This window comes from Xenopus laevis, chromosome 3L (assembly GCF_017654675.1).
Source record: "Xenopus laevis strain J_2021 chromosome 3L, Xenopus_laevis_v10.1, whole genome shotgun sequence".
NCBI classification, from domain to species: domain Eukaryota; kingdom Metazoa; phylum Chordata; class Amphibia; order Anura; family Pipidae; genus Xenopus; species Xenopus laevis.
Genome location: NC_054375.1, coordinates 32672298 through 32681865, shown reverse-complemented (window position 1 = coordinate 32681865; position 9568 = coordinate 32672298). Strand labels below are relative to the sequence as shown.

Genomic DNA, 9568 nt, shown 5'->3' with positions numbered 1-9568 from the left:
GGCTGGAAAGACTTACAGATTACAGGCTGTGGTAATACATCTCCCATGGCTATAATTAAATTATATAAGTGCCCCATGACAAAATAAGTTAACAGAAACTCTAGCTAAAATGGTTAGGGATGCCCCATGTGTATTATAATATTATATTCTGTCATTTGCATTGACCAGTTACTTCAGAGAACTCTGGAGTGGGAATACGTGGGCTTTTCTTTGTGATCAGTTATGTACATAGATATATACACACTGGCAAAGTTGTTTATTAGGATGAGTTATGAGTTAAAATGAGGAACTGGTTTAGAATTTATTATTTTTTTTTACCAAAGTTAAATACATAATGTCAAAAGAACCTTTAGAAACACCAAAATTATTTTGTAAAAGGTTTAATACATACAATAACCAAAATATACAATTTCAAAAACAGACATTTCCAAAAAATACAAATTTGATAGACCATTGACAGGAAATCTTCATTGTGATGGGAAGGCAGCATTGAATCTGCAAGAAAACAAATGTAAACAATGTTAGCAAACTAGCAATACCATACAGCGAAGCAAATCTATCACACTTGAGAAGAGAGCAGCAGCCTACCCAATAGGTGCCATTTAGAATCAATTTAAGGTGCACCTTCGATTTAGCCATGCTAAATTTCCTTTGGCAAAATAACTAACTTGTAAATGATTTAAACCAAATAGGATATTTGTAGGATTTGTCGCGCACACTAGAGGAGGATGTTTTATGCGTGTGAGAGGGGCAGTTAAAAGAACACTTTTTTTCCTAGAAAAGCCTGTAGATGATAGTGTCAAGGCAGTGCTGTGATTTCGCAAATGACAAGTAGAAAGAGAAACCCAGCAAACTGCCCACAGTTCCAATAATTTGTTACTAGATTAGTTTGTCAGCTTGAGCGTGCAAATACACTATACACAAGGGATATCAGTTGGGAAGAAACGCTCGTGTCATATTCAGTACCAAAAAAACAATACTGTTGGTAAATGCAATACCCCCACACTGTGTTTCAGTCACCATTTCTTATTAGAAGACAGCATTTGACACATTTCTTTAAGGGATAACCAAATACATTGTGAAGCAAAAGTTACACATACAGATCAGTTTTACAAGGGGGGAAAAAAGCAAGCATAGTTCTGAGCGGGTACAGTGCAGTCTGATTATTATCCTATATACGTGTACATCTATTACTGTAGATAGACCCCCTGGTCTAGGATGAAACCCCCCCCCCCCCACAAAACATTTGTACAGAGACCAACCTGTTCCAGTGAGCAGTCTTCCTCTCAGACCTTTGGCAGTTTCTGTAGTTATTTTTTCATTGTTTGATGTATCTGAAAACCAAACAAATGAGGAATCAATAAGAGGACAAAAACCATTTTATAAGAAAACAGTTTTACAAGCCATAATCCAAAAAGCTAGCATAGTTTTGACCTGGTACAGCGCAGTCTGATTCGCTTGCTATTCGCCGACACCGCTAGAAGAAAAAGATGGTTATACACATAGGCCTGATATTAAAGCAAAACTCAGAGCTGCACAAAGAGTTCCCAGTGTAAAAAAGACAACCTTGCGGTAAATCTTTTGTTTAGAGTACAACTGTTTTGAAGCTAGAGCCACGGCACCCACAATTTGGTGAGTGATTATCTGCAGGCGCCATACAAATAATCAGTCACAGGTGCGGCAACCCACACCTCTAGCAGCTGCACCGCTCCCAAATTGGATTCTCTTACGGAGAAGTGTCCTCCCCAGGACCCCTGGTTCCTGAGATACACTAAAACTCCCTGAACAGACCGGTTTGTAACACTTTAATTAATGCAAAATCTGCATTAGCCAGGCTGGAAATGACATTTTAAAGAGAGGGAGAGAGAGAATATGAGAACACCTGGAGCTTACTGGTCACCAACACGATCAATCGCCATCCGCCGACACCGCTTGAGGGAAAAAAAAAAAAGGTTAAACACATATTTGCCTGACATATTAAAGCAAAACTCACAGAGCTGCACAAAGAGTTCCCAATGTTCCCTGGGAGCCAGGGGTTCTAAAAAAAGACAACCTTTCAGAAAATCCAAAGGGGGTTAACCTTTCGTTGAAATTAGTACAACTGCTTTGAAGCTAGAGCCACGGCACCCACAATTCGGCGAGTGATTACCTGCAGCCGACAAACAAATAATCAGTCACAGGTGCGGCAACCCACACCTCTAGCAGCTGCACCGCTCCCAACTTGGATTCTCTTATAGAAGTGTCCTCCCCCAGAACCTCTGGTTCCCAGGATACACTAGAACTCCCTGTAAAGACCTGCTTTTTACACTTTAATTAATGCAAAATCTGCATTAACCAGGCTGGAAATTACAAGGAGAGGTAATTAGGAAATACCTGGAGCTCACGATTCGCCGACACCGCTAGGAAAAAAAATGGTTATATTTAAACTAATACCTGGAGCTCCCGATTCGCTGACACCGCTGGAAGAAAAGGATGGTTATACACATAGGCCTGATATTAAAGCAAAACTCACAGAGCTACACAAAGAGTTCCCAATGTTCCCTGGGAGCCAGGGGTTCTAAAAAAGACACAACCTTTCAGAAAATCCAAACGGGTTACCTTCAACTGTTTCAAAGTTAGAGCCACAACTTCAGTGAGACATAATCTGCAGCCCGACTACAGATCATATACCACCAATGAAGCAGCCCACACCTCTAGCAGCCACATCAATCGCAACATGGATTCTCTTCCGGAGAAGTGTCCTCCCCAGGACCCCTGGTTCCCAAGATACACTAGAACTCCCTGTATAGTCCCACTTGTAATACTTTAATAAATGCAAAAACTGCATTAGCCAGGCATGAAGCAGACTGCTTAAGAGGAAAAAAAAGGTTAAACACATGTGCCTGAGATATTAAAGCAAAACTCACAGAGCTGCACAAAGAGTTCCCAATGTTCCCTGGGAGCCAGGGGTTCTAAAAAAAGACACAACCTTTCAGAAAATCCAAAGGGGGTTAACCTTTCGTTGAAATTAGTACAACTGCTTTGAAGCTAGAGCCACGGCACCCACAATTCGGTGAGTGATTACCTGCAGCCGACAAACAAATAATCAGTCACAGGTGCGGCAACCCACACCTCTAGCAGCTGCACCGCTCCCAACTTGGATTCTCTTATAGAAGTGTCCTCCCCCAGAACCTCTGGTTCCCAAGATACACTAGAACTCCCTGTACAGACCTGCTTGTTACACTTTAATTAATGCAAAATCTGCATTAACCAGGCTGGAAATTACAAGGAGAGGTAATTAGGAAATACCTGGAGCTCACGATTCACCGACACCGCTAGGAAAAAAAAATGGTTATACTTAAACTAATACCTGGAGCTCACGATTCGCCGACACCGCTGGAAGAAAAGGATGGTTATACACATAGGCCTGATATTAAAGCAAAACTCACAGAGCTGCACAAAGAGTTCCCAGTGTGCCCTGGGAACCAGGGGTTCTAAAAAAGACACAACCTTGCGGTAAATCTTTCGTTGAAATGAGTGCAGCTGTTTTGAAGCTAGAGCCACGGCACCCACAATTTGGTGAGTGATTACCTGCAGGCGCCACACAAATAATCAGTCACAGGTGCGGCAACCCACACCTCTAGCAGCTGCACTGGTCCCAACTTGGATTCCCTTACAGAGAAGTGTCCTCCCCAGAACCTCTGGTTCCCATGATACACTAAAACTCCCTGAACAGACCTGCTTGTAACACTTTAATTAATGCAAAATCTGCATTAGCCAGGCTGGAAATTACATTTTAAGAGGAGAGGGAAAGAGAGAGAGAAAACGAACCAATACCTGGAGCTTCCCAGTCGCCAATACGATCCAATCGCCATCCGCCGACACCGCTTAAGGGGGAAAAAAAGGTTAAACACATATTTGCCTGTCATATTAAAGCAAAACTCACAGAGCTGCACAAAGAGTTCCCAATGTTCCCTGGGAGCCAGGGGTTCTAAAAAAAGACACAACCTTTCAGAAAATCCAAATGGGTTACCTTCAACTGTTTCAAAGTTAGAGCCACAACTTCAGTGAGACATAATCTGCAGCCGGCCTACAGATCATATACCACCAATGAAGCAGCCCACACCTCTAGCAGCCATATCGATCGCAACATGGATTCTCTTCCAGAGAAGTGTCCTCCCCAGGACCCCTGGTTCCCAAGATACACTAGAACTCCCTGTATAGTCCCACTTGTAATACTTTAATAAATGCAAAAACTGCATTAGCCAGGCATGAAACAGACTGCTTAAGAGGAAAAAAAAAGGTTAAACACATTTGCCTGAGATATTAAAGCAAAACTCACAGAGCTGCACAAAGAGTTCCCAATGTTCCCTGGGAGCCAGGGGTTCTAAAAAAGACACAACCTTTCAGAAAATCCAAATGGGTTACCTTCAACTGTTTCAAAGTTAGAGCCACAACTTCAGTGAGACATAATCTGCAGCCGGCCTACAGATCATATACCGCCAATGAAGCAGCCCACACCTCTAGCAGCCACATCGATCGCAACATGGATTCTCTTCCGGAGAAGTGTCCTCCCCAGGACCCCTGGTTCCCAAGATACACTAGAACTCCCTGTATAGTCCCACTTGTAATACTTTAATAAATGCAAAAACTGCATTAGCCAGGCATGAAGCAGACCTCACCTGTTCCAGTGAACAGAGCCAATGAGATCTTTAACTCACCAGCAGTTTGGTCTTCTCTCTTTATATCCATTTCATAGTAGTTTTTCTTTTCTTTACTGTATGGTTATACAACTTCAGTTGGCAGAAACCTAATTAAAAACAAATGATGACAAAGAAAACAATGATGTGTATATCTCTATTGAGTGTGTATAGCGTAAGGCTACAGTGAGTTAATTAATACAAACTGAGGCCTACTCACTGTTTGAAGCCTGTGTCGCAGTTGTTTGCACATGTGTATTATTTGCATCAGAGACCCCCGTATACAGATGACCTGTGTGTGTAAGATACCTGTACAAACACATTTGTGTTTGAATCAAACATGGATTCAAACAGATAAAATAAATCATTCCAAATTCTAATTGTGTTCTTACCTGGAGCTTTCACAGCAGCCATTTCATAAAGGACAGGTAGGTCTTCTGAGCAGGTATTTATAGGAGATGCTGGCCACTTGGTGGCAGCAGAGAGCTCTGTGGGGGAAAAAAAAAAAACAGGTTAAAGGGAAAATCCACCTAAAGAATGACATAAATAGCCCTGAGGGGGGGCTCTGAGGATCTACACAAATTGCAAGCAATTACATCCACCCTAAGTTCATATGTAAATGGAGTATCTTACCACTAACTGTTCTAAACTACATCACAAGGCATACAAAGGAAAGATTCAGTTACATAACCTTGGACCCCTCTGCAACATATCGACACTTGTATGTGACAACATCCAACTGCTCTTCTCCTTCCTTTGCCCCTTGTATCAATGGGCACCACTGGAGTTACAGGGGTTTCTTCTCCAACAGTTAAATGCCTGTATAGGAAGCAGCTATGGCTGGGGTGCTAACTGCAATTATCACAGGCACCAAGTCAGGCATTTGCCTGCTTTTCCTGGAGTCAGTGTTCAGAATTTCTTTCCCTGTTGCACAGAGAAGTGCCCAGTGTTTGTTACAATGGTCATCGGCACCTGGAGAAAATGTCTGAGGGGAGCCAGTTCACAACCGAAAGCAACCTGTTTTCTGAAAAAATAAAAAAATAGGCATGGTTGCTAGGGTAATTTTCACCCTAGCAACCAGACTGCTGAAACTGCAAACTGAAGAGCTGCTGGATAAAAAACTAAAAAACCACAAATAATAAAAAAAATTAAGACCAATTGCAAATTGTCTCAAAATATCCCTCTCAACATCATACCAACAGTTAATTTAAGCAGGTCTCTTGGGGAAATGTTGGGATTTATGCTGATAGGTTTCCCCATCTCCTGCTCTGTTCTAAATGCCCTATGCCCCCTGTGTGTGCCTACTCTGCTTTCCCTATGCTTCCTGTGTGTGCTTTACTCTGCCAACACCATGCTCCCTGTGTGTACCCTACTCTGCCTGCCCTATGCCCAGTGTGTGCCATACTCTGCCTTCCTTATGCTCCCTGTGTGTGCTTTACTCTGCCCACACCATGCTCCCTGTGTGTACCCTACTCTGCCTGCCGTGTGCTCCCTGTGTGTGCCCTAAGCTCCCCGTGTGTGCCTACTCTGCCTTACCTATGCTTCCTGTGTGTGCTTTACTCTGCCAACACCATGCTCCCTGTGTGTACCCTACTCTGCCTGCCCTATGCGTGCTTTACTCTGCCCACACCATGCTCCCTGTGTGTACCCTACTCTGCCTGCCCTATGCCCCGTGTATGCCATACTCTGCCTTCCTTATGCTCTCTGTGTGTGCTTTACTCTGCCCACACCATGCTCCCTGTGTGTACACCCTACTCTGCCTGGCGTGTGCTTCCTGTGTGTGCCCTTAGCTCCCCGTGCGTGCCTACTCTGGCTGCCCTATGCCCCCTGTGTGTGCCATACTCTGCCTTCCTTATACTCCCTGTGAGTGCTTTACTCTGCCCACACCATGCTCCCTGTGTATACCCTACTCTGCCTTCCTTATGCTCCCTGTGTGCCCGCACCATGCTCACTGTATGTACCCTGCTCGGCCTTCCTTATGCTCCCTGTGTGTGCCCTACTCTGCCCACACCATACTCCCTGTGTGTGCCCTACTCTGCCTTCCTTATGCTCCCTGTGTGTGCCCTACTCTGCCCACACCATACTCCCTGCGTGTACCCTACTTTGCCTGCCCTATGCTCCCTGTGTGTGCTCGCTCTGCCTTTCTTATGCTCCCTGTGTGTGTCATACTCTGCCTGCCATATACTCCCTGTGTGTGTCCTATTCTGGCTGCCCTATTCTGGCTGCCCTATGCTCCCTGTGTGTGCCAACTCTGGCTGCCCTATGCTCCCTGTGTGTGCCTACTCTAGCTGCCCTATGCTCCCTGTGTGTGCCTACTCTGGCTGCCCTATGCTCCCTGTGTGTGTCCTACTCTGCCTTCCTTATGTTCCATGTGTGTGCTTTACTCTGCCGGTACCATGCTCCCTGTGTGTACCCTACTCTGCCTTCCTTATGCTCCCTGTGTGTGCTTTACTCTGCCCGACCATGCTCTCTTTGTGTACCCTCCTCTGCCTGCCCTATACATGTGTGCCTTACTCTGCCTTTCTTATGCTCCCTGTGTGTACCTTACTCTGCCTGCCCTATACTCCCCATGTGTGCCTTACTCTGCCTTTCTTATGCTCCGTGTGTACCTTACTCTGCCTGCCTTATACTCCCCATGTGTGCCCTACTCTGTCTTCCTTATGCCCTACCTTACTCTGCCTGCACTATGCCCTTTGCCTGTGGGACCTGAGCCTGGTAGGGTTTGCTATGAGGTTTGTTAGCATTTGTAAATGTGTTTTATCATGTGCTGGGGGGGGGGGGGGGGGTGCTGTGTTATCTGCAGGGGATGATGAGACATATGAATTTTTTCACATATGAGTGTTGAGTGATATCCCTGCAGTGAGCACCAACCATTTGGTTTTTTTGGTGTGCTACCACCATTAATGTGGACATGATCTTGTGGTAACATGGTATGGTTTGAATTGTTAACACTGGCATCCATTATCAGTCCTCCACCATGTAGGCCAGAAAAATCTGGCCCTCGGTATCAAAGAAGTTGGACAGCACTGAAGGGATTATAGGATTGTTTCTTTCTAATCCAGTGCAGGGGAACACAGTCAGAAATGCTCATCTGTAAGAGTCCTTAAAGCTATGAATATAGCACACCAAGATAAGGCATGAATAAAATAACAAAAAATAACAGAGCAGTTGAAAGAAAAGCCATAAAACCAGTCAATGTTTCCACGAAGACAAGTCAGTGATCTGGGACTCAAAAGCAAGTATGGTGCTCACTGAAAAAACATTATATATATATATATATATATATATATATATATATATATATATATATATATATATATATATATATAGCAGTGACTGCCAAATGTATGGGAAATAAATTAAAGGGATGCTTCATCTTTAAATTAACATTTTTTTTGAGTTTTTGAATTATTTGCTTTCCGCTTCACTCTTTCCAAACTAATAAACAAATGAACATTTAATGTTATTGCTGCTTTTTCTTACATATCTTCCTCTTCATATTCTATTATTTTAATCAGGGCATTGTTTCTGGGTAATTAGGACCCTACCAACCAGATTGCGAAGGTGTCAGACCGGAGAGCTGCCAAATAAAAAGCGGAATAACTCAAAAAACATATAATAAAAAATGAAAATCAATGGCAAATCAGACTCGTGTTAATACATTACATGCAGCTTAACTGTACCCAGCAAACTCACCGAAGTTCACATTTAAGGCCGAAGGCATAAAATGTAACTTTAATATATTGCTCATCCAAAAAATAGGCTCCACTGGCATCTCCCATGCTACAGCTGAACTGCAAAACTCAACTATACTTAGCAAAGGGAGATTTTTATACACAATCAGGAGCAAATTTCTCTTTTTAAATTTCAATACCTGGTATAACTCAATTAAAATCATTTAACCAGAAGCAAACATTTACGTGGCTTTGCCAGCCAGAACTAATATCATGCTTACCATATGGGTTAAAACTGCCGAAGGCTGGCCCGTCGACCATATTATATTCAGAGACTATCTGAGATACAACAGCAGAGCTGCGGGTCCCAAAAATAAGCCCATCTGCCTCCTGAGCCCCATGGCTGGTGGGTCAACAATTAAAATGGAAAACTAAAAAAAAGGCCCCATGCACACACAGCCATTACTTAATAATCCCTGAGTGCACAGCCAAAACCCTGTCCACAAAAGCCCACCCCTTTCATAACCCATGAATCACACCTTTCCATCTCAGGGCCCAGAATTGCAATGCACCCTGATGGTGGACCCGCTAGTGAGTTCTCTTGTTCTTAATTGTTCTCAAGTCAACTACAACATATTTACCTGCAGTCTTACCAAACAGTCATAGCAGACGAATGAGAATCCAAGCTGAACCAGCAAGTAATTCAGTAATTATTTGCAGCCCATCGCCTGTGAATTCAATTAACCCCACCAGTTTAATCCTTAGCTTCAGAAAAAAAGCCAATGTGTTGCTATCAGCAGAAGAACACAGCTATTTATCTGTTAATTCCACTTACTCCTGCCTTAGGGCTCTTACAGACGAGCGTTTGAAGCTGCAATCCTATGCGTTCCGTTTTTATGCGTTCAGCCGCAGGGGAGCACAGGAGTAGATGCATTCAGTTTTTTTCAATGGGACTGTACTCACACAGGCGCATGTAGGCGCCAAACGCAGGAAAAATGCAGCATGTTGTGTCTCAACCTGCGTTCGGTGCCTACATGCGCCTGTATGAGTATAGCCACATTGAAAAAAACTGAATGTGTCTAATCAAATCCGTCTTGGTTTTTAAAGATATACTGTCATGGGAAAAAATTTTTTTTTGCAAAAGCCTCAGAATTCTGCACTGAAATCTGTTTCTCAAAAGAGCAAACTGAAAAATGACATGAGGCTACACACCAA

General features: G+C 43.4%; 1 long non-coding RNA gene across 4 annotated transcripts; it reads right to left on the bottom strand.

The window, feature by feature from the left end:
• Nucleotides 1–364: 364 nt before the first annotated feature.
• On the bottom strand, nucleotides 365–9128 carry LOC121401439. 4 transcript variants are annotated; one of them, XR_005966245.1, is made up of 6 exons: nucleotides 8995–9128; nucleotides 5072–5167; nucleotides 4900–4988; nucleotides 4701–4789; nucleotides 1263–1334; nucleotides 365–495 (listed from the first exon to the last, which is right to left on the bottom strand). It is a non-coding gene; the product is annotated as an uncharacterized LOC121401439 (long non-coding RNA). The 4 variants fall into 4 exon arrangements; XR_005966247.1 differs by having other exon boundaries at nucleotides 9007–9025; XR_005966244.1 differs by lacking the exon at nucleotides 8995–9128 and adding an exon at nucleotides 8635–8942.
• Nucleotides 9129–9568: the final 440 nt, after the last annotated feature.